The following is a 25,775-nucleotide window of genomic DNA, read 5'->3' as shown; positions in this document are numbered from 1 at the left end:
ATAAATGATTTTATTTTCAGGTAGGGAAAATGATTTTATTTTCAATATAGTGATTGAAATTTGTCAGTTTTGAGAATTTATATCTGCTGTGTATATTGTGTGTATATGAAAAATGAATGGAAAATAATTGCATTTCAATTATGGGGGCAGGATCTGGGGAAGAGCTTGGGTGTGTATAGGGTAGAGTTTGGGAGGTCTGTGGTTGGGGGTACTCAGTTGATATTTGTTAAGACTTCACTGATGGCATGCCCTACTGGCATTTCAGGGTGTCTGGAGGGCCTCTGTGCATGCGTGGATATCAATGTGATGATGTCATGCATATATGTGATGTCATCACGGCAGCGTCTGCACCCTTCTGGGTGCCTTGAGCCATGGCCACTACCTTTAGTGTGCCAGGGCTCGAGCAAGTTTGAGAGACACTGATCTAAACAGATAATGTCATGGATACAGTTAAGGGGAAGTTAATCTGCTGGCTCAGTTGGTGGGAGAGGAGTAGGATTAAGGATTGAAGGCTATATCAAAAAGGTGGGTTTTCAGTCTGCTTTTAAACAAGGGAAGGGAAAGGGCTTGGCATACATGATAAATCATTTACACTTACCCATCCCCATTTGCGGTTTCGGCAATCGCAATTTCACATATTCGTGACTTTTTGGGGAGGGGGAATAAAAGAAAAAACCCCACAGTTTAGCCTTCCACCCGGCGTCCTGGCCTTACCTGATGGTCTAGTGGGCTTTTGGGACAGGAGCAATCTTCCTACACTCCTGCCGCGTGTAGATCGCCAATAGGAGGTTGTGGGGAGTTCCTATCGTAGTCTCGAGAGACTACGGGAACTCACGGCAGCTATTTCCTATTGGCGATCTGCATGGGACAGGAGCGTAGGAACATCACTCCTGCCCCGAAAGCCCGCTAGACCACCAGGTGATGCCGGGGGGAAGGCAGGAGGGAGGCGTGGGTGGGTCAGAGCCGGACCAGAAGATATTTGCGGTATTTCACCATTCACGGTCTGGCTCTGCCTCGATCCCCTGCGAATCCGGAGGGAGAAGTGTACTTTAGATATGATTCCTACCAAACCAAAAGGGCTAAAAATTCAATTAAATATTACCCAAACTGATCTTCATTTAAGAAGTTTATGTCCTAACTGAGAACTTGGCCTATTGATTTATTGTACTACATTATGGGCTCCTTTTACGAAGGTGTGTTAGGGCATTAACTCACGGAATAACGCGTGCTTAAAATGCTGCACGAACTAGCCACTACCACCTCCTCTTGAGCACACTAATCCGGTGTGTGCGCTAAAAACGCTACCACACCTTCGTAAAAGGAGCCCTATATGTACTTTATATCTGAATGTATAGCCCCAAAAGTCATTCCTTTCTCTCTTTTCAAATATTGTATCTATGCTCCTTTATTGTTGTTGTTAGTGTTTCTTTTACAAAAAAGAGAACAAGGAAACTAGCCCCATGGAAAACAAACAGAAATTGTCAAACTGGGGATGGAACTGTACACATCAACCAGAGATTAAACCAATGAATAAATATTTATTAAGAACCAATAAAACAGAAATTCTGTCCGCAAACAGATAAACAAAATAACTGGATATACACAAACAGACTAATATTAGTCTAAACTAGACTGTGGTGTAAAAAATGCAAGGAAAAGGACTTCAAACACCCGCACTGTGGGTTAACGATATTATCATTGTCCCCAAAACCTTGCAAAATAATTTTATTTTAAATCAACAACTTATTTATTTGATAAATTAAGTTTTAAGAGGAAGAAACACTTGAGGAGAGGCTAAGATAGTTTAGATGAGCTGGTGTGAGCATCAACGTGACTCCAGTGGATGCACAATACTGGGCAAAGTTGTGGGTTTCTGGCCCACAAATATCTAAGAAAAAGAAGAATTTAAATTAAATCATTAAATTATAGAGAGTGAATGTTTGGGTAAATTGGATGGACCATTCAGGTCTTTATCTGCCATCATTTACTACATTACTTAGCTTTGAATACCCAACAAAGATTCTGCCCTTTCACACAGGGCTTCTTCAAAGAAGTAAAAAAAATCCATAGGGCCCTAAGGGGGTTTACAAAGCCCACAGTAACTGCCACACTACAGGGGAAAGGGGAAGCAAGGCTGAAGACAGTGACTGAGCAAGTCTTCAGGTCAAGCAGCTGTTGAAAGGCTTGCACTGTGACATCTAGCAATTTATTCAGGGTAGGTGGTGGCATGGCTCTGGTTATTTGTCAGCTTCAGGCGATAATTTCATTAATTGCCTGCTTCATTCTGTCAGGAGTCCTGCCTCTCGAAGACTGCTGAAGCTGATGACCTTTGCGGTGCTGTTCAGCTCAATATTGCCCACAAAGAAAACAGGCAGTGAGAGAAAAAGCCCACGAGGATAGAAGTCGTGCCCTTCCTCCCTCCTCTGTCACACCTGCTGCTGTGCAATGAACTTAAGCGTGGGCAGTCTTGTTTACCTTTTGTCTGGTTCGGCTCAAATGGCTCAATCTCCGAATCTTGGCCAATTCCAAAGCATACGAGACAATGTAGGTCAACCAGAAACAGTGCAGTGCTAGTCGGACACTGTACCCAAACCATTCTATTAGCCTCACATGCACATTGAGTAGCTGCATGTGTGTCTCAGTTACTATCAGCAGTACAGTGTTGATAGTCTCGTAGATGAAGATCCAGCCAATGTACATGAGCAAGCCCTGATATGACTGACGGTAGATGGAGCAAAGCAGGAAGCAGCACATGAATAAGGCGATAGTAAGCAGGAAATAGACGAGGTAGTACAATGATGGAATAAGACTCAGCACCCATTTCTCTTTTTTATGCTCTGGGATTTGGTTTAGCCTCTCTCTGGCATCCCGAAGGTTGCCCCGGTTGAATACCATCTGCATGAAGCATACTATAATCATATAGATTCCTGCCATTTGGGATCCGGTCCTGGGGTTCATCCCGCAGCAGCCAGTGGCAAAATAGCTCTTCATTCTCTCTGTTCATTCAAGAGCCTGCAAAGGGAGAAATCAGCAAGTCACAATAATCCATACAAGATGAACAGAGGGAGCAAATGGCTGGGTCTTGGAAGGACCTATAGGGAACATTATCTTTAGGAGAATGGCCAAAATAACCTATGGGTTTCATTTAGATACAGAAATAGGAATTTCAAAGGAAGGAGGCCTGGGGAAATATTTTATTTAAAAAGCTGTGACTATTACGAATCAATCCTAATGTGAGTTCTTTTCCTGTCCCTGCCCTATTTCTGCAAGCTCCGTCCTCATCTGCACAAGCATCAAACACTTTAAAATCATAAGTGTTTGAGGCTTGTGAGGTTAAGGCAGAGCTTACAAGAATGGGATAGGGACAGTGTTGGTCGAGTTAAGAGTAGACATGGATGGGAAGCAAGCAGAAGAGGAGGTCCTTATTAGGATTGATTTACTACCTTTTCAAGGAGTTCACTTGAGGCAGTGTACAAACATTTCAGATTACAATACAAAGTATGACATAGTATGTTACATTACAATATCAACATATCAACAAAACATTTTAATAGCATAGGGCAAGGAGTGCCCACACTTTTTGGGCTTACGAGCTACTTTTAAAATGACCAAGTCAAAATGATCTACCAACAATAAAATTTTAAAAACCACACTCAAAATGGTTTTTATCTACAGGTACTTCAAGAATTTTCCCTATCTGTACCGGTAGGCTCACAATCTGTCTAATGTACCTGGAGCAGTGGAGGATTAAGTAACTTGCCCAGGGTTTGAACCCACAACCTCTGGGTGCTGAGGCTATAGCTCTAACCACTTTACCACATTAATTTGAAGAAGGTTGCGCATGAGGTCAGACTAGTGCTTGAAAATGATCTCATCTAGGGTAGGAGTAGATGTTTAAATATTTTCTATTAAATGTCAAAGTGCACGCAAACATAGTGGACAAAACAGAACATTTTTCTTTTATATACATATTCCCCATTCTCCCCCCGTCCCCTAATGCAAACCCAGTTCGTGAGCACTATAAATAGTCAAGAATCAAAGTCACATTCAAAAGTCGACTCCGGGCGTGAGGAGTGAGATCCATCCAGAAGTGTTCCCACATTGCCTTGAAGAGACGGCCTGGACCCCTGTCAAGGGCTGCAAAGTGCCTACGCTCCAAAGTGGCTTGAATGATCATCAACGATCTTAGGGTAGGAGTGGATAAACATGTCCTGCTCTAGTTAGATGCTGCCAAGTGTCACTACTTGTGTGTGTGACTAGCTTTACAGGGCCTGTCTGGAGTTAGCTACTTCTTCCATTAAAAGCCTGGGTGAAGAGAGATAGTCTTGTGTTAAGTGAAGCCTTTCAGGGAGAATATTCCAGAGTGTCACCAAGCAGAGCTGTACATTTTCACTCATAACATAAAATCCATTTCTAGACAGCATCACCTTTAAGTTCTACGCGGTTTACAAAAGATTAGCTAAAAATAAACAACTAGAAATAGTTAGGAGTCTAGGAGCCTAAGAACTTAGAAAATACATAGAAACATAGAAGACGGCAGAAAAGGGTCATAGCCCATCAAGTCTGCCCACTCTAATGACCCACCCCCTTGATTTTACCCATCCTAGAGATACCACATGTGCATCCCATTTCCTTTTTACCCCTCTAGAGATCCCACATGTGTATCCCATTTCCTTTTAAAATCTGGCACACTGCTAGCCTCAATCACCTGAAGTGGAAGTTCATTCCAATGATCGACCACCCTTTCGGTGAAGAAGTTCCTGGTTTCGCCATGAAATTTCCCATCCCTGATTTTCAGCGGATGCTCTCTTGTGGCCGAGGGACCTTTAAGAAAGAAAATATCATCCTCCACCTCAATACGGCCCGTGATATATTTAAACGTCTCTATCATGTCTCTTCTCTCTCTACGTTCCTCGAGTGAGTATAGCTGCAATTTATTCAGCCTTTCCTCATACGGGAGATCTTTGAGTCCCGAGACCATCCTGGTGGCCATTCGTTGAACCGACTCAACTCTCAGCACATCCTTTTGGTAATGTGGCCTCCAGAATTGTACACAATAGTCCAGATGAGGCCTCACCATGGATCTGTACAATGGCATTATAACTTCGGGCTTCCGGCTGATAAAACTTCTACGGATACAACCAATCATTTGTCTTGCCTTTGATGAAGCCTTCTCCACTTGATTGGCAGTCTTCATGTCTTCGCTAATGATCACCCCCAAATCACATTCCACCTTGGTCCTAGCTAAGGTCTCACCATTTAGTGTGTAAGTTCTGCACGGATTCCTGCTGCCAAGGTGCATGACCTTACATTTTCTAGCATTGAAGCTTAGCTGCCAAGTCGAGGACCAGTGTTCCAATAGAAGTAGGTCCTGCGTCATACTGTCTGGCAAAATGTTCTCACTTACTATATTGCATAGTTTGGCGTCATCGGCGAATAATGTGATTTTACCCTGAAGCCCCTGAGTCAGATCTCCCACAAATATGTTGAAGAAGATCGGGCCCAAGACCGAGCCCTGCGGCACGCCACTGATCACCTCTAACGTTTTTGAAGGGGCACCGTTCACTACCACTCTCTGAAGTCTACCGTTTAGCCAATCACTGACCCATGCAGTTAATGTTTCTCCCAGTCCCATTGATTTCATCTTGCTCAATAGTTTGCGGTGTGGGTCACTATCAAAAGCTTTACTAAAGTCCAAGTACACGACATCTAGGGACTCCCCCACATCCAGTTTCCTTGTTATCCAGTCAAAGAAACTAATTAGATTGGATTGGCAGGACCTGCCCTTGGTAAATCCATGTTGGCGGGGATCCCGTAGATTCTTCTCGTCCAGGATCGTATCTAATTTATGCTTAATTAGTGTTTCCATGAGTTTACTCACTATGGATGTGAGACTCACCGGTCTGTAATTCTCAGCCTCTGTCCTGCAGCCCTTTTTGTGGAGTGGGATTACATTGGCTGTTTTCCAGTCCAAGGGGACTCTTCCCGTACTCAAGGAAAGATTGAAGAGCACGGATAACGGCTCTGCCAGGACATCACACAGCTCTCTAAGCACCCTGGGGTGTAGATTGTCTGGTTCCATGGCTTTGTTCACTTTGAGTCTTATAGTTCACAGTAGACGCTGCTGGGAGTCTTCAACTGTCTCCTAAAATGTAAATATGAGACAGACGTCAATAGAAAAGGTTTAAACTCCTTATCCCAGTTTGCAACCTGGTATGAAAGCATCCAATAGTAATATCTTTTTAGTTTACAACCATTCACTTCAACAACAAGATTGCCACTATTAGAGCCTCCTTCAACAACTCACCTACCCTCCTAGACGAGATCATAATAAACCCTACAACAGATGAAGCCACTGCAGCTGACAGGCACTGGTCCAACTTTACAAAGGTGCAATGGTTGGACATGAACCGACTCTACAGAAAATATAGTCGAGCGTCATGCGACCTGAACAATTGCCCCTCATATTTACTTACAAATGCATCCCCCAAATTTAGAGCTTGCCTCTTGCAATAGATCCAAACAACTCTCACGGAAGGCCAATTCCCACAAGACCTAGGAGAAATCATAATCACCCCAATACTGAAAGATCCCAAAGGACCAATAGACACCCCCTCCAGCTACCAACCCATCGCCTCAATTCCATTATATGTTAAACTAATACAAGGTCTGGTTGCCCAATACCTCACCAACTACCTTGAAGACCACTACCTACTCCACCCAACTCAATCGGGGTTCAGATCTAACCACAGCACCGAGACACTGCTAGTTTCCCTTCTAGATATAGCCCGACAGCACCTTAGCAAAGGAAGAAGGATGCTGATAATTCAAGTCGACCTCTCTGCCGCATTTGACCTGGTCGACCACACTATACTTCTTCAGATATTAGAAGCAATAGGGATCTCAGGCGAAGTATACAACTGGTTCCAAGGATTCCTCAAAACAAGAACATACAGAGTAAAAACAAAGGATCTTATATCGGAGCCTTGGACCAATCGCTGTGGAGTACCTCAAAGTTCCCCACTGTCACCCATGCTCTTCAATCTTTTCATTTCCTCCCTCGGTACCCTGTTAGACAAACTCAAAGTAACCTCATTCAGCTATGCAGACGATTTAACCATACTCCTCCCCTTTGACACACAAGACCCCACCACAACAGACATCCTGGAAAAAACTCTAGAAGCAGTGGAAAAATGGATGACAGAACACAAACTGAAGCTCAACCCAGATAAAACTAAATTTCTACTGCTTGAAAAGGACAAAACCCCTTCTATAACTGAACTAAAAATACAAAACACCAAATATCCCATACAGCCCACTCTCAAACTCCTTGGAGTAACAGTAGACAGAGGTTGCACTCTTCAGGTGCAAATCAACAAAATCATACAAAAAGCATTCTTCACCATGCGCAACCTTAGCAAAATTAGAAAATTTTTCGACAAAGAACAATTCAGACTCATAGTCCAATACTGTAATTACATTAGTGATTTCTATTCCACCATTACCTTGCGGTTCAAGGCGGATTACATCCAAACTAAAACAAGAATTACATTCAAAAGAGCTTTGAGAGAATTTTTGAATAGAATAATAATAATAATAATTTTATTCTTATATACCGCCATACCCGGAGAGTTCTAGGCGGTTTACATCAGTTACAGTAGTATCTGCGTTGACACGCAGATTTACAAACATTTTGAACAATTTTAAACAATTTATCAGCAATACACAATTTATCAGATAAAAACAAATGTTAAAGCAGGTTTACAGCATTTTATCATGTAAAGACAATTTATCCGATATAAGTAGTTTATCGGATATAAGCAAGTGTTAATCGAACTTAACAGAGGATGACGGGCGGAGGGGAGATAGGGAGAGGGGAGCAATTAAGGGGAGGAGAAGAGCGGGGGGGAGGGCGGGGGGGGGGGTGTTAGGGGTCTTGTTTGCCAAATAGGTAGGTTTTGAGTGATTTTCTGAAGCCGAGGTAAGTGGGGGCCTCGAGTATCATTTGTGCAAGCCATGGGTTGAGCTTAGCTGCTTGGAAGGCGAAGGTTTTGTCTAGGAATCTTTTAAGGTGGCAGAGTTTTAGAGACGGGAAGGCGAACAACTGAATTCTACGGGATTTCTTGTTTGTGTTGTAGAGGCTAAAGTGAGAATTGATGTAACTTGGTGCTGAACCATTTATCGATTTGTAGCAGAAGCATGCGAATTTAAAGAGGACTCTAGATTCAAATGGCAGCCAGTGAAGTTGGTGGTAGAAGGGGGTGACGTGTTCCCATTTCTTTAGGCCGAAGATGAGACGCACCGCGGTATTTTGGATTATTTTTAGTCTCATGGTGGTTTTCTTTGTGGCATTGAGGTAAATGATGTTGCAGTAGTCGAGGATACTGAGGATGGAGGATTGTACAAGTAGGCGAAAAGAGGTGTCGTCGAAGTATTTTTTTATGGTGCGGAGTTTCCACAGTACGGAGAAGCTTTTCCTGACCATGAGATCGGTGTGGTTTTCTAAGGATAGATTTTTGTCCAGAGTGACTCCCAGTATCTTTAGGGTGGGTTCGAGGGGGAAAGTTTGTCCTTTTAGTTGAATTGAAGTGTCCTTGATTTTGTCCTTGGGGGTGGCTAGGAAGAATTTTGATTTGTCGGGATTGAGTTTCAGTCTGAAAGATAACATCCAGAGTTCGATCTGGTTGAGAATGTTTGTAATGTAGTTGAGTCGTTCTTGTGAGAAATTGGTTAGTGGGATGGCTATTGTGATGTCGTCTGCATAGATGAAGGATTTAAGTTTGAGGTTGTGTAGAAGGTTCCCTAGGGAGGCCAGGTAGATATTGAACAGGGTGGGTGACAGGGGGGAGCCCTGAGGGACCTCGCAGGTATTGTCCCAACTATATGAGAACAAGTTGTTCTTGAGCACCGTGTAGGATCTATTTCTTAGGAACCCCTGGAACCAGTTGAGGACCTGGTCGGAGATGCCGATGTGGGCCAGGCATTCAAGGAGAATGGAGTGGTCGACCAGGTCGAAGGCACTGCTCAGATCAAGTTGTATAATTAGGGCGCTTGAGCCCTGGCTAAAGAGGGTGTGGAGGTGGTCGAGAAGGGAGGCTATGATGGTTTCAGTGCTGTGATCTGCGCGGAAACCTGATTGATTGTCACTTAGAATGTTGAATTTTTCAAGATATGCAACGAGTTCCGCCTTTACCATCCCTTCTGCTATTTTGGTAAATAGGGGGATGCTAGCAATTGGTCTATAATTAGCAGGGGAGTTTGATGGTTCTTTCGCGTTTTTTATAATTGGGGTGATCATAATATGACCATGCTCTAATGGGAAGTTTCCTGTGGATAAAAGTGAATTGACCCATATCATCATGTTTGCTTTGAAGTGGGGCGGGGTGGCTTTCATGATGTTTGGTGGGCATGTGTCCAGTTTGCAGAAGGAGTGTGTGTATTTGTTGTAGTAGGTATTAAATGTATGCCAGTCGATTGTTGCGAATTGTTTCCAGCTTAGGTCTGTTCTAGTTCCTGTGTCTGGGTTCGATATGTCCGGGTCCAGGAGAATGGGGAACAACTCGAGTGGGTTGGGCCTGGTAGGTAGTGTTGATCTTAATTTTTGAATCTTGGTGTTGAAGAAGTCTGCAAGGGTGTTGGCGGTTAAAGTGGATTCTTCTTGTGTGTTTGTGAAGGTCTCGATGTTGTATTGGTCATTAACCAATTTGAAGAGGTTACTACTGTTGGTTTTTATGTTACCAATTTTGTGGGAGTAGGAGTTTTTTCTTTTTTCATTAGTGAGGTTTTTGTAATTTTTTAGTTTTAGTCTCCAGGCCAGTCTATGTTCTAGGGTACCAGATTTTTGCCATACTCTTTCTGCTTTTCTGAGGTCCTTCTTTAATAGCAGCAGTTCTGAGTCGAACCAGCCCTCTTTGTTTGAGGTTCTTATTCTGCGTGTTTTAATGGGGGCGATCTCGTTTAATATGTTGGTACTATCCTTGATCCAGGAGCTCATGAGCTGGTCCGTTTCTTCTGTTGGGTTGGTGTTGATTTCAAAACGGGACCAAAATTCAATTGGGTCAATCTTTCCTCTGGTAGTGTGGGATATGGTAGTTCTGGTTTTGCTGTTTTGGGGGGGTTTATGTTGGCATCCAATGGTGAAGGTACATAGACGGTGGTCAGACCAAAGCGAGTCTGACCAGTTGCCTTGTTTCCAGTAGAAAGTGGGGTTGGTCTGATCCTTAGATGAGAGAGTACTTTGGTGGGTTTTGATGGGGGGGGGTTTGTCATAGCCTAGTTGGGTGAGGAGTGACCAAAAATCTAAGATTTCTGGTTGGTCAGGTTGCTCGAGGTGGATGTTAATGTCCCCGCATAGTAGGTTGTAGGGACTTGTTAGAGAATTGGTTAGTAGGGTTTCTGCGAAGTCCTCTTTGGATGTGGTCCATTTTTTTGGAGGGATGTAGAATAAAGTGATAGTTAGTGAGGAGGGTAGTGATTTTGATGTTAGGGAGATGGTTAGAATTTCTGAGTTGGGCGAAGATGTTGTGTTGAGAGTGGTACAGTTTAGTTGGTCTCGGAAGATTATTGCAAGACCACCTCCTCTTCCCCATGTTCTGGCTAGTGAGAGAATTTTGTATCGTGGGGGTAGGCAGTCTTTAATGATGATGTCTTTGTCTGATAGCAACCAGGTTTCCGCAAGAAGGACGAAGTCGGGGTTAGTTTCAATCAGCCAATCTTTGATCAATGTCGCTTTATTCCTCATTGATCTGATATTTAGGTAAAATCCAAGTAGTATTTGGTGGTTGGTGTGATCGAATGGGGAGTAGTGGGAGTGGGTCAGTTTTTTTAGAGTTCGTGGTTTTTTTGAGTGGGGCTTGGTCCGTTTGTGTGGGGGAGGGGGGATGGTGGAAGGACTGGTATGTGGATGGTCTTGTGAGGTGAGGAGGGTGTGAGTAGGGGTTTTGGGGTTTGCTGGTCGGTGTGTTGTGAAGTGGATGGGGATGGGGGATGCGTTAGAGTTGTCTGCGTTGCAGAGCCTAGTGAGGAACAGGTAGAGTAGGAGTAGTGCAGCGCATAGGTGCGTGCTTGGCCAGGCCATTGTGAAGGGCTCGTCCTATCGGAGTGGGTAGAATTTGGGCGTTTGCGGGGAGACGTTGAGGGGCAATGAGAGGGCTCTTCCTGCCGCAAAGGATGGAATTTGGGCGCTTGTGGGGGGGGCGTTGTGGGGCGATGGTTGGGTGGAGGGTGTCGCCGTGTGCGTTTGGAGCGTTATTTCTCTTGGCTTGTCTCTTGGCTAGTAAGGGGTAATACTAAGAGGTGGGAAGAGGTTGGGGGATGTGGGTTACGTAGGTCGAGAACAGTGTGGGAAGACCAGTACAGTACAGTACATTAGAATCTCATGTTGTATCATACAGTGCAGTGTAGTGTCGTACCAAAATAATCCAGTGCAATACCGGACAGTATCAAAACAATGCAGTACAATTAATGAGTTAAAAACTGACACAGTATCTAGGCAGTAAGGGGGTGAAACGAGTTAAATTATTCCTATCCTTCGTATATTGAATATGAGGGTATGTTGGCTGCTGTTTTTGAGGATATGTTGGCAGCTGTTGTGTGGTGTTAGAGTACTGGGTGCTGTGTGGTATTACTGTATGCAAAGGTCTAGCAAGGAAATGCAGCAACGTAATTAGGCAGCAGTTATACTTATCCGGTTGGACTATCAGGTCTGGCTCCGTGAGGGCTTGACGACTAGAGAGTTCGGCCCTGTTGGGGTTGACCCGTGGTAGGGAAGTCTCTTGTTGATTGATCCGGCTGTGTCTCTGTCCGGCTGCAGTGCCTATGCCTGTAGAAGGGATCTGTGGTTGGCACTGAGTTTTCCGCGGTCTGGACTGTGTTTTCAGAGGTCTTGGCTGGGGTTGAATGGATCTGGATGATGGGGGTTCCGAGGCCACCTGTGCAGTTGCCTCGCGCAGGTGCTTCGCCAAGGCGCGAGCTAAGGCGCATGCGCCTTTGATGTGCGCCTTCGACGGCACACCAAACGGCTGCACGCCGTTGGTGCTGCTAGTTTTGAAGTCGGGCTCCTGCTGGTTCGGGAGGGGGGCGGAGCAGTGCTCCCACGCTCCTCTCCGGTTTCTGCAGGCACGAGGCTGTCTTTCTGCGGCCCACCGAGCGATGCCTGAAGCAAAAAAGGCTGCACGGCGTTGGTGCTGCTAGTTTTGAAGTCGGGCTCCTGCTGGTTCGGGAGGGGGGCGGAGCAGTGCTCCCACGCTCCTCTCCGGTCTCTGCAGGCACGAGGCTGGCTTTCTGCGGCCCACCGAGCGATACCTGAAGCAAAAAAGGCTGCGCTCCGGTGGTGCTGCTAGTTTTGAAGTCGGGCTCTTGCTGGTTCGGGAGGGGGGCGGAGCAGTGCTCCCACGCTCCTCTCCGGTCTCTGCAGGCACGAGGCTGGCTTTCTGCGGCCCACCGAGCGATGCCTGAAGCAAAAAAGGCTGCACTCCGGTGGTGCTGCTAGTTTTGAAGTCGGGCTCCTGCTGGTTCGGGAGGAGGGCGGAGCAGTGCTCCCACGCTCCTCTCCGGTCTCTGCAGGCACGAGGCTGGCTTTCTGCGGCCCACCGAGCGATGCCTGAAGCAAAAAAGGCTGCGCTCCGGTGGTGCTGCTAGTTTTGAAGTCGGGCTCCTGCTGGTTCGGGAGGGAGGCGGAGCAGTGCTCCCACGCTCCTCTCCGGTCTCTGCAGGCACGAGGCTGGCTTTCTGCGGCCCACCGAGCGATGCCTGAAGCAAAAAAGGCTGTACGCCGTTGGTGCTGCTAGTTTTGAAGTCGGGCTCCTGCTGGTTCGGGAGGGGGGCGGAGCAGTGCTCCCAAGCTCCTCTCCAGTCTCTGCAGGCACGAGGCTGGCTTTCTGCGGCCCACCGAGCGATGCCTGAAGCAAAAAAGGCTGCACGCCGTTGGTGCTGCTAGTTTTGAAGTCGGGCTCCTGCTGGTTCGGGAGGGGGGCGGAGCAGTGCTCCCACGCTCCTCTCCGGTCTCTGCAGGCACGAGGCTGGCTTTCTGCGGCCCACCGAGCGATGCCTGAAGCAAAAAAGGCTGCGCTCCGGTGGTGCTGCTAGTTTTGAAGTCGGGCTCCTGCTGGTTCGGGAGGGAGGCGGAGCAGTGCTCCCACGCTCCTCTCCGGTCTCTGCAGGCACGAGGCTGGCTTTCTGCGGCCCACCGAGCGATGCCTGAAGCAAAAAAGGCTGCGCTCCGGTGGTGCTGCTAGTTTTGAAGTCGGGCTCCTGCTGGTTCGGGAGGGGGGCGGAGCAGTGCTCCCACGCTCCTCTCCGGTCTCTGCAGGCACGAGGCTGGCTTTCTGCGGCCCACCGAGCGATGCCTGAAGCAAAAAAGGCTGCGCTCCGGTGGTGCTGCTAGTTTTGAAGTTGGGCTCCTGCTGGTTCGGGAGGGGGGTGGAGCAGTGCTCCCACGCTCCTCTCCGGTCTCTGCAGGCACGAGGCTGGCTTTCTGCGGCCCACCGAGCGATGCCTGAAGCAAAAAAGGCTGCACGCCGTTCGTGCTGCTAGTTTTGAAGTCTGGCTCCTGCTGGTTCGGGAGGGGGGCGGAGCAGTGCTCCCACGCTCCTCTCCGGTCTCTGCAGGCACGAGGCTGGCTTTCTGCGGCCCACCGAGCGATGCCTGAAGCAAAAAAGGCTGCGCTCCGGTGGTGCTGCTAGTTTTGAAGTCGGGCTCCTGCTGGTTCGGGAGGGGGGCGGAGCAGTGCTCCCATGCTCCTCTCCGGTCTCTGCAGGCACGAGGCTGGCTTTCTGCGGCCCACCGAGCGATACCTGAAGCAAAAAAGGCTGCGCTCCGGTGGTGCTGCTAGTTTTGAAGTCGGGCTCCTGCTGGTTCGGGAGGGGGGCGGAGCAGTGCTCCCACGCTCCTCTCCGGTCTCTGCAGGCACGAGGCTGGCTTTCTGCGGCCCACCGAGCGATGCCTGAAGCAAAAAAGGCTGCGCTCCGGTGGTGCTGCTAGTTTTGAAGTCGGGCTCCTGCTGGTTCGGGAGGGGGGCGGAGCAGTGCTCCCACGCTCCTCTCCGGTCTCTGCAGGCACGAGGCTGGCTTTCTGCGGCCCACCGAGCGATGCCTGAAGCAAAAAAGGCTGCGCTCCGGTGGTGCTGCTAGTTTTGAAGTCAGGCTCCTGCTGGTTCGGGAGGGGGGCGGAGCAGTGCTCCCACGCTCCTCTCCGGTCTCTGCAGGCATGAGGCTGGCTTTCTGCAAAATAATTCAATCAAATAGGAAGGAGCATGGCCAGCTAAAACCTTGTAATACACACAGCCCAACTTAAAGATAACCCGTCCTTCTGCTGGCAGCCAATGCAATTTGTAATAGAAACAGGATACGTGGTCATACTTTTTCAAGCCAGAAATAAGTCTTACTGCAGTGTTTTGAATAACTTTCAATCTTGAGAGATTTTTATTAGTTCCAGCCAAGTAGACTATATTGCAATAGTCCAAATGGCTCATTACCAAAGATCGTTCCAACAATTTAAAGGCTGACAATTTGAAGTATGTCCTAAGAGTACACAATTTCCAGAGAATATGAAAACCTTTTATGAACTACTAAAGATAACTGATTACACATAATCAGGTTCTGATCAGTGGTAACCCCCCAAATCTTAATGGTTGGATGAATCAGATACTGCACCATCTTTAACGTTAATAGAGGTCTTAAAATTATTCCGACAAGATGAAACAAAAAAGGTTTTTTTTCATAATTAAGCCTAAGTCTAAATTCAGACATCCATCCCTCAAATCAAAAACTTCCTCAACCATGTGTTTAATATTAGCAACAGAAGAACATGGTATTATGATGGGTCAGACTGGTCCATCATGCCCAGCAGTCCGCTCACCCGGAGGCCGTCTGGTCAAAGACTAGCGCCCTAACTGAGACTAGCCCTACCAGCGCACGCCCTTATTCACCAAGAACTTGTCTAACTTTATCTTGAATCCCTGGAGGGTGTTTTCCCCTATGACAGACTCCGGAAGAGTGTTTCAGTTTTCTACCACTTTCTGGGTGAAGATGAACTTCCTTACGTTTATATAGAATCTATCCTCTTTTAACTTTAGAGAGTACCCCCTTGTTCTCCCCACCTTGGAGAGGGTGAACAGCCTGTCCTTATCTACTAAGTCTATTCCCTTCAGTACCTTGAATGTTTCGATCATGTCCCCTCTCAATCTCCTCTGTTCGAGGGAGAAGAGGCCCAGTTTCTCTAATCTTTCTCTATAGGGCTGCTCCTCCAACCCCTTAACCATCTTAGTCGTTCTTCTCTGGACCCTTTTGAATAGTACCGTGTCCTTCTTCATGTACGGTGACCAGTGCTGTATGCAGTACTCCAGATGAGGGCGCACCATGGCCCGGTACAGCGGCATGATAACCTTCTCTGATCTGTTTGTGATCCCCTTCTTTATAATTCCTAGCATTTTGTTTGCCCTTTTCGCCGCCGCCGCCACCATACATTGTGTGGACGGCTTCATTGACTTGTCGATCAGAATTCCCAAGTCCCTTTCCTGTCCCTTTTCGTATATACTCAAATATAAGTTGATCCGAATATAAGTTGAGACTAGAGAATGACAGGGGGAAAAAATTTATCACCGTCCTTGACCTGTCATCGTAAGCTCTGTCCCCGTCCCTGCCATGCAAACTGTCAGATCCCATCCACACAAGCCTTGATTAGTTATGATTTTATACTGAACTTATTTTATTAAAGTATAAAGAGATAACATTCTATACAATTGTCATTTTATAAACATAAATAATACAGAGCAAGGATCAACAAAACCCCTGTCTCTCCTCTCTTTCACAAATATCCCCTCCATTATTGTGAAAACTGAACATAAGAACATAAGCAGTGCCTCAGCCGGGTCAGACCACAGGTCCATCCTGCCCAGCAGTCCGCTCCCGCGGCGGCCCAAACAGGTCAAGACCTGTCTGAATCCCCAGAGGGGGTCCCCTTGCCACCCTGGTTTCCCATTTAAGTCCTAGCTTCCCATCGAAGTCCTAACCCTCCAGTCTTGCACATGCACGACCTGGTTGGGTTTCTATACTTATTACCTGGTTAGCTTTCTATACCTGTGATACATCCCAGCACCTCTCTCAGTATCCCACGATCCCTTTATCCCTCAGGAATCTGTCCAATCCCTGTTTGAATCCTTGTACCGTACTCTGCCTGATCACTTCCTCCGGTAGCACATTCCAAGTATCCACGACCCTTTGGGTGAAAAAAAACTTCCTTGCATTTGTTTTGAACCTATCTCCCTTCAGTTTCTCTGAATGCCCCCTCGTACCTGTTGTCCCCTTCAGTCTGAAGAATCTGTCCCTATCCACCCTCTCCATGCCCCTCATGATCTTGAAGGTCTCTATCATATCTCCCCTGAGCCTCCTTTTTTCCAGAGAGAAGAGCCCCAGCCTATCCAACCTCTCGGCGTATGGGCAGTGTTCCAGCCCTCTTACCAGTTTGGTTGCTCTCCTTTGGACTCTCTCAAGTACCGCCATGTCCTTCTTGAGGTACGGCGACCAATATTGAACACAGTATTCCAGATGTGGACGCACCATCGCTCGATACAATGGCATGATGACTTCCCGCGTCCTGGTTGTTATGCCCCTCTTTATGATGCCCAGCATCCTGTTGGCTTTTTTTGAGGCTGCTGCGCACTGTGCAGATGGCTTCAGTGATGCATCCACCAGCACACCCAAGTCCCTCTCAAGACCACTGTCTCCCAACAATGCCCCCCCCCCTCAATTTGTAGTTGAACAACGGATTCTTTTTCCCTATATGCATGACCTTACATTTTTCCACGTTAAAGCGCATTTGCCATTTGTTTGCCCAGTCTTCCAGCTTGTCCAGGTCCCTTTGCAGGTCCTCACACTCCTCCCTGGACCTAACTCTGCCGCACAGTTTGGTATCGTCTGCAAATTTTATAACCTCGCACTTTGCCTCCTTTTCTAGGTCATTGATGAATATGTTGAAGAGTAACGGCCCCAGCACCGATCCCTGTGGCACACCGCTCGTGACTCCCCGCCAGTCAGAATATTGGCCCTTTACTCCGACCCTCTGCAGTCTACCCGACAACAAGTGCTTGATCCATCTGTGCACATCCCCTCCCACCCCGTGGTTCCACAGCTTCCTAAGCAGCCTTTCATGTGGCACCTTGTCGAAAGCCTTTTGAAAATCGAGGTAAATGATGTCTATGGGTTCCCCATTGTCCACCCGACTGCTTATTCCCTCAAAGAAGTACAGAAGGTTTGTTAGGCATGACCTTCCCTTACAGAATCCGTGCTGGCTTGTTCTCAGTAGGCCATTTCTCTCGATGTGCTCGCAAATGCCGTCCTTGATCATAGATTCCACCATTTTTCCTATTATTGAAGTCAGGCTCACCGGCCTGTAGTTCCCGGGGTCACCCCTCGATCCCTTTTTGAAGATGGGTGTGACATTTGCCAATTTCCAGTCCTCTGGTACCTCTCCAGTTTTCAAGGATAGGTTGCAAACATGTTGGATTGTGCCCGCTATTTCTTGTCTTAGTTCCTTCAGAACCCTTGGGTGGATCCCGTCTGGGCCCGGTGATTTGCCGCATTTTAACCTGTCTATCTGTTTGAGGACATCCTCCTTACTTACCTCTATGTGCTCCAATTTTTCAGCCTGTTCCCCACTCATGAGCTCCTCTGAGTCCAGTATATTAGATGTGTCTTCTCTCGTGAAAACCGAAGAGAAGAAAGTGTTCAACCTCTCAGCTACCTTTTTATCCTCCTTAATCACTCCCTTCCTATCCCCATCGTCCAACGGCCCCACCTCCTCTCTCGCTGGTCGCTTCCCCTTAACGTAACTGAAGAATGCCTTGAAGTTTTTCACCTCCCTGGCCAGCCCCTCTTCGTATTTCCCTTTTGCTTTTCTAACCTCTCGGTGGCATTCCTTTTGGCATTTCCTGTGCGCCTGGTGATTTTCCTCCGTTGGGTCCTTTTTCCATCTCCGGAAGGATACTTTTTTGTCATTTATTGCCCTCTTTACTTCTGTTGACATCCAAACCGGGTCCTTTGACCGCTTGTTCTTGCAGCCTTTCCTGAAACTGGGGACATACATTCTTTGTGCTTCCTGCAGGGTGTCCCTGAATAGGGTCCAGGCGCTTCCTACAGTCTCCATCCTAAAGATGTTTCTGAGCTTCCTCCCCACCATTTTCCTCATAGCAACATAGTTCCCTTTACTGAAGTTGAGCGCAGTTGTTGCGGTCCTCCTTACTATGGGTGTCCCCCTTTCTAATGTGAATCTGATCGTGTTGTGGTCACTGTTGCCCAGTGGTCCTCCCACTTCTACCTCTCTTGCAGGCCCCCCTAATCCGTTTAGGATGAGGTCAAGAGTAGCACCCCCTCGCATCGGTTCCCTGACTAGTTGCTCCATGAAGCAGTCCCTCACAGCTTCTACAAATCCTGTTTCCCTAGTGCAGTTGGAGTGACCCGTACTCCAGTCTATCCCCGGGTAGTTGAAGTCCCCCATCACTGTTACACTTCCAGTCCCGCATTCCTGTCTCAGTTCAGTTTCCAAGTCGTGTCCGACTCCTTCTGGCGTACCAGGTGGGCGATAGTACAGCCCCAGTTTTATGCCTGCACCCTTGTTTCCCGGCAATTTGATCCATAGTGATTCCAGCCCCTCTGCCTTCGTTGCCATATCCATCCCGACCGAGTAGATAGAGTCCTTTACATATATTGCTATGCCTCCCCCCTTTTTGTGGGTCCTGTCCCTCCTGTAGAGCTTGTACCCCGGCAGCGCCACATCCCAAATTACTACAGAATGTTACATAGAAAAATCAAGCTAACAGAATACTTCAGTCATACATTACAGGAATAGTGTTATGGGAGTGCAACTAGGACAACTGACCCCTGGTCAGAGAGAGAGAGTCCTAAGCCAGCTGGAAGTTAAAGAAGCACAGCCTGGATTTTGCGATCCCCAGTTATGTCTAATACCAGCTCTAGCAGGATATATATTTCAAATCTGAAATATTCTAATCACAAAATATAAAATAAATTTATTTTTTCTACCTTTTGTTGTCTGGTAATTTTATTCTTCCAATCACATTAGTCTCAGGCTTTGGTTTTGGGTTCTTTCTGTCTTCATTGTGGCATGGCTGGCTCCTGAAGGTAAAATAGGCGCAAGAGGAGCTGGGAAGAAGATGCCGCTTCAGACATGAGTGCAATGTTTTTACCCCCCCTCCCCGGTGTATTTTAAATCATCCCCCATACCCCCACGTGCCCCCAGTACCTTAGATCAACCCCCATACAACCACATGCCCCCAGTACCTTAAATCATCCCCCACTACCTTTTATATACCCCCCAACACATTTAAATTCAATCCCAGCCCCCCAGAACTTTTAAATTCCGACCTCCCCAATCAATCATCAATTTTACATACCCCCCCCCCCCCCAGCACCGTTAAATTCTGTCCCAGCCTCCCCCGGTGGTACCTTTTAATGTTGGCGTTTGCCAATGTAGCAATGACTTGCTGGAACTCTGAAAGCCTGTGTTGACCAAGGTCAGGGAGAGTATCAAAAAAATACTTAAAATAAGAAGTAAAGATAAAATTATAATTTAAAACCCTGGAGGCCATCATCAAATTTTGATAAAGACAACAGCCAAACTTGTCCATGGTCCTGCCCTCTCTTCCAGGAGCTACGGTAGCATAGACTGTGGAAGGATGATTCCACAAGAAGGGAATGATGAGAGTTGTGAGTTCTCAAAGTCCTTGCAATGTACAATTCTGTACCTCGTTTCCAACTTGCCTGGAACAGCAGGGACGGCATAAGGAGTTTCCAGGTTTCATTTGAAAGTTTGAGTAAGAAGCCTGTTAAGAGGGAGTTTGAGAGACTCCGCAGGAGGCCGAACCATACTCATTTCCTCTAAATACTCCTTAGAGTACTTAGAACCAGAGTCCAATTTGAGATCCAGGTCCTCAGCCATTTGACGGAGGAAGGAGGAAATTGATCCATAAGAGGATGGCCTTGAGAGGGACTCGATGACCTCGAGGTGCCTCGAGTGGAAAATGAAGGTGAAGCCTCCATGGAGTATTGATATCCCAGCGAATAAGTAGACTGGGATGAGGCACTGGGAGAAGCTGAGCCCTCAGGTTCTGCTATCGGTGTCCTGGATCGAGGAGTTGGAGGCCTCGAAGAGCTTGAAGACCTGGATGAGGAAAGCTTCTCTCTGGAGGAAGACCGGAGCCTCGATGAGGGCCTCGACTGGCAATGAGGGTGCTCTCTGGAATCAGGTCTCGTGCGAGGTTGAGGAGACTTCGCCCTATGCCTCGAATTGGGCAATGCCTTATGTGAGGAAATAGGGCTAGAAGCTGTAGACTGAAGTCCCATAGACTCTGTAGTCTGGATCGAGGTATCTTGAAGCACTCCTAAAGACTCAACTCCTTGCATAGAGTGTGAAGATTTCAGACCAGACACTCGCAAAGACTGGACTCCTTGCATAGAGTATGTAGATTCACCTCGAGGCACAGGCAAGGACTCGACCTCTTGTGAGATTGCTGAGAGCCTAGGCTGGACTGCAGGAAGCAGAGTCGAGCAAGACTATATTTTGTCAGTAACTGAACAAATTCCCGCTCTAAAAAGGTCTGGATGGTAGCCTGCAATTGTGGATCTGAGTCTGAAACTGAACCACTTGCTGAGGCTAAAGGCTCTGAGGATGAAAATGAAGAATCCTTCAACTTGGAGGAATGATGTTTGGGTAGCTTGAGGACTAGCTTGGGTAGCTTGAGGACTTGGAACTGTCTGCTGAGGTATCTGACCTGAGGGAAGCTCAGGAGAAGACTTGGCAGATTTACTCGAGGTCGAGGAGGTTCCGAACGAAGAAGGTCTGATGAGTCGAGGCCGAAGTCGTGAAGGCAGGTGGACACCCCGTAGCAGATCTGACCGAGTCGGAGGTCGAGGGTGTAGCAGAGGTCTCCTTACCGAAAATCTTCTCCACTTGCACTTGACGGAGTTTGAGGGCTCAACGTTGAAGAGTAGCACCATTATTGAGAATTATGACATGCTGCTCTACTGATTTTGGACATTCAAAGAGTCTTATATATGCCGGACTTTTGGGGGGGGGAAGAAATAATGGGTCTAAAAAACAGAGGAGAGAGAGGTCTTGGTTGTTGTAGTGTTCCAAAAGGAGCCAAGTTATGTGACTTGTGGGCCAGGTCAATCACTGCAATAACCCTAGTGCAAAAGAGAGAAGTTCCAGTTCAAACAAATTGCATTATGAGTGCCTCACCTCCTGCTCACCACTTTCTCACTGATCTTATTCGATGTGAGCTCAACTAAAGACCAGTGATCTGGATTACATCTGCAGGTTGTACTCCTGTTCCCAAAAGTGCAAGCCGACTTCATGCTCCAGCGTGCAATGTGCAAGACTCGGGTCCCAGTCCACGTTGCCCACTGCTGCCAATAGGCGGGTAGAGCAGAGCCGGTAACGGGAAGCGAGGATTCATCTGACCGTCCGTCCCTGTTCCCATCTGCCCCATGGTGGAAACAATAATTAAAAAAACGAAACCCACACACATATGCCAGCGAGGGAGTTAGATCTGGATTGTCCCAGGAAATCTTACAACCCCCCATCATTGGCTGGGTGCCATTTCTTAAAATTATGTGATTTTTTTTATCCCCTTCTACAGCCTACCTGCAAAATCTATGAGAACTAAATAATGCTCCTGCCCTGACAGATACTTTCGCTCTTTGGGGGGAAAGACGAGGTGAGATGGAGCCCTCAGCAGTCACTTCAGCTCACTTCCGCGCTTCGCAGCTCCTCTAGGGTCGTCCCTGGCCCCTCCCACACATTCCTAACCGTTGGACGTTCAAAAACAAAGTCCGCGCTCGACTCTCTCGTCGCCGGATCTGGGTAAAACCAGGATTTGCAGGATCCTCATTGACTTGCATTGAGATTCCCTCTTCCTCGTATACATTGTGTTTCTTGCCGTCAGAGAGTTATTTTCTCTTACTTCTGCAACATATAGTCGTTGCTTTTTGTGAGTTCTGCAATGGAACTACCGCTATATGGTTCTGACAAACTGATTCTACTGCTTCATAAATAATTAAGGAGGGAGGGCGCGTGATAAGTGACGGCGATAAGTTGCGTCGCAGGGCAATAGGATGTCTTAAGAAGATAGCAGCACAACTTTGATCTGTCTGTTATAAAAGATGTTTAAGCACTGTTGGAAGCTCCTACAGTTTTGTTTCAGAAAACCTGATTATCACTCACTTTGCTATCTAAAGAAAAGACAATTCAAACTGCTAGAAAAAGAACCTTAGAATAGTAAATAACTTTATGAAATGTTGTGCATCCCTAACCACAGTTCAAGTGTGGGTTGATAAAAAGAAATCAAGATGGTGTGTATGCACCCTGCAAAAAACAAAAGGAATTGACCCCAAAATATCCACAAAGAAGAAAATCCAGAGAAAACCAAAAAAACTCTGTTTAGTGACGATGTTCCCAAATGGACTTTATTTGAAAGTATCAAAGTTCCAAAGGTACTCTAAAATCAAACACATAAAATAATTCCATCCACATAAAAGTAAATCATCCACATAAGAACCTTAAAGGACCTAGTCTGCTAGGGATACAGGACCCAACACGGTCAGCATTTCAGAGATGCAGGTGGCCAGCAGAGCGTTCTATATCCTTTCAAAATATTGACTGGTTGATTAATTACTGCATCTTGGAAACGTCTGAGACAGCTATTTTAGAGGTGGAATGGATTCAGCTCCCACACTTTCAGTGGTGGTGTAGTCAGGTATGCTCAACATTTCCCTGTCCATAAAGGGTTAGAGGTGTCAGAGTCAGTTCTCGAGGGCCGCAATCCAGTCAGGTTTTCAGGATTTCCCCAATGAATATGAATATGAATGAGATCTATTTGCATGCACTATTTTCATTGTATGCTAATAGATCTCATGTATATTCATTGGGGAAATCGGGTCTGTTTTACTAAAGTGCATTAAGCCCCAGTGTACGCTTAGGGCCAGATTTTGTAAATGATACCCTACTGCCGCCTAACGTAATTGTTTTAATTGGCTTTAATTGGCATGGTAATTGATCTTGTCGCTAATAACCAATTAAAAACTCATTACAAAAAAGTAGGCATCGTAATCACGTCTACAGCAAACTGCCTAATGGCAACTAAGGTCTAGTACGCATGGTTAAAGGTGATGATTTTAGGTGCCATTAGACTTAGGTGTCTGCAATGTAGATCTGCGAAACCCTGGCCTACATTGCAGACGCCTATGTTTTGTGGTAGGTGCCTTTAGCTGTGATTCTTTAAATGGCCCCCGAGTGAAATTGGCCCACGGTCTGTGCCGTTTTTGTGGGCAGCTGCTGTCCCTCAGGGCCCAGTTCTATATAAGATGCTTACAAAAGCGGTAGCAACTACCACCGTGCTAAGTACAATTTTGTAAAAGTTACACGCACCTTATAGAATCACTCTTAGGGCCAGTGTGTGTCATAACTTTTACACAAGCCAGCGAGAGCCAGGCCTAAATGCCTGTGCCTAAGTTATGCGCCAATCAGTAGATCAATTCTTAACTTAGGAACACCCATGATTTGCCCACGATCTGCCCATGACCATGCCTTTCAAAATATTGACTGGTTGATTAATTACGGTATCTTGGAAACGTCTGAAACAGCTATTTTAGAGGTGGAATGGATTCAGCTCACACACTTTCAGTGGTGGTGTAGTCAGGTATGCTCAACATTTAGGGGTGTCAGAGTCAGTCCTCGAGGGCCACAATCCAGTCAGGTTTTCAGGATTTCCCCAATGAATATGAATGAGATCTATTTGCATGCACTATTTTCATTGTATGCTAATAGATCTCATGTATATTCATTGGGGAAATCGGGTCTGTTTTACTAAAGTGCATTAAGCCCCAGTGTACGCTTAGGGCCAGATTCTGTAAATGATACCCTACTGCCGCCTAAATTGTTTTAATTGGCTACAATTGGCATGGTAATTGATCTTGTCGCTAATAACAAATTAAAAACTCATTACAAAAAAGTAGGCATCATAGTCACGTCTATAGCAAGCTGCCTAACGGAAACTAAGGTCTAGTACGCAGTAGCGTACCTGGGGGGGGGGGGCGGGGAGCGGTCTGCCCCAGGTGCACACCCCAAGGGGGTGCACAGGAGAGAGCTGGACGGGGGACCCGCGGGGTTAAATATAACTCGAGCCGCAAGGCTCATCTTCTGCTCCTATTGCCTTGCCGCTCACATATAGCCGATCGGAAGTCTTCCCCGATATCAGCGCTGACGTCGGAGGGAGGGCTTAAGCAAAGCATGCCCTCCGACGTCAGCGCTGATGTCGGGGAAGACTTCCGGTCGACTATGTGTGCGCGGCTGGACAGGCAGGAAATAGAAGACAAGCCTTGCAGCTCGAGCTCAATTTTGCTGAGAAAGTTGCTAAGATGGGCTGGGAGGCAAACGCAGAACGCAAAAGGGGGAAGGAGTGCGTTGTGGACACAAGGCATGAACTTGGGAGAGAGGAAGGGAGGGAAAGAGATGCTGAGGTGGGGGAGGGAATGCATTTTTGGACACAGAAGGTATTGGAGAGGGAGAGATGAAGGGAGGGAAAGAGATGCTGAAGTGGGGGAGGGAATGTATTTTTGGACACAGAAGGCATGGACTTGGGAGAGAGGAAGGGAGGGAAAGAGATGGTTGTGTACACAGGGAATAGAAGAAAGGAGAATTTTTGGTCATAGGGAGGGAGTGAGGTACAGACAGTGGCATACCAAGGTGGGGGTGGGGTGGGAGTGGGGGCAGTCCGCCCCGAGTTTACGCCCCAAGGAGGTGCACAGCTGGTCACCCTCCAGTGTTCTCCTTAGGCCGGCAAACTGCGTCTCTTTAGCCACTTGAGTGCCACCGCCACCATCGGAAACAGGCCGGCGCCGAGTTCTCCCTGCTTTTCCCTGTGGGGCCGACCAACTCTCGCCACCCACGTCAATTCTGACGTCGGAGAGGACGTTCTGGCCAGCCAATCACTGCCTGGCTGGCCCAGAACGTCCTCTCCGACGTTAGAATTGACGTCGGGTGGCGAGAGTTGGTCGTCCCTGCGGGGAAGAGAAGCAGTGCAAACTCGGCGCCGGCCTGTTCCCGATGGCGGCAGTGGCAGCCTATTCCCCAGTGGTAGTGGCAGCATTTTCCCAATGGTGGTGGCATAGGGGAGGGCAGGGAGAAAGAAAGAAAGGGGAGGGACAGGGAGCCAGAAAGAAAGGGGGCAGGGTGAAACAAAGAAAAATGGGGCACGGAGAGAGAGAGAAAGACAGACATACAGAACGAAAAAGGGCATGGAGAGAGAAAGAAAGAAGGGGGCAGGGTGAAACAAAGAAAGAAATGGGGCACGGAGAGAGAGAGAAAAACAGACATACAGAAAGAAAGGGGGTATGGAGAGAGAGAAAAAGAAAGAAGGGGGCAGGGTGAAACAAAGAAAAAGTTTGGGGAGGGAATGAGGTCTGGAGGAAAGGAAGCATACAGGAGGCTGAAAGAAGGGAAGAAATATTGGATGCACAGTCAGAAGAATAAAGTGCAACCAGAGACTGGTGAAATTACCAAAGGTAGGAAAAATGATTTTATTTTCAATTTAGTGATCAAAATGTGTCCGTTTTGAGAATTTATATATGTGTCTATATTTTGCACGAAATCGCAATAGCATTTTTTAGTGCAGGGAGCCTATGAGCGTCGAGAGCAGCGTGGGACATTCAGCGCAGCTCCCTGCGCTAAAAACCGCTATTGCAGTTTAGTAAAAAGGGAGGGGG

At 47.1% G+C, this 25,775-nt stretch overlaps 1 protein-coding gene across 4 annotated transcripts in view; it reads right to left on the bottom strand.

The window, feature by feature from the left end:
- Positions 1-21,989, bottom strand: part of LOC117362986 (transmembrane protein 217-like) — a 40,234-nt gene extending 18,245 nt beyond the window's left edge. The window contains exons 1-2 of one of the 4 annotated variants that reach the window (XR_004539948.1): positions 21,253-21,989; positions 1,576-3,012 (exon numbers count right to left, since the gene is read on the bottom strand). The gene's annotated coding sequence lies outside the window, so the exon portion shown is untranslated. Of the gene's footprint in view, positions 1-1,575; positions 3,013-21,252 lie in introns of those variants that run through there. The other 3 variants (XR_004539949.1, XM_033950089.1, XM_033950091.1) reach the window with 3 other exon arrangements.
- Between the last annotated feature and the right edge of the window lie 3,786 nt (positions 21,990-25,775).

This window comes from Geotrypetes seraphini, chromosome 6, assembly GCF_902459505.1.
Source record: "Geotrypetes seraphini chromosome 6, aGeoSer1.1, whole genome shotgun sequence".
NCBI classification, from domain to species: domain Eukaryota; kingdom Metazoa; phylum Chordata; class Amphibia; order Gymnophiona; family Dermophiidae; genus Geotrypetes; species Geotrypetes seraphini.
This window is presented reverse-complemented; position numbering and strand designations above follow the sequence as displayed.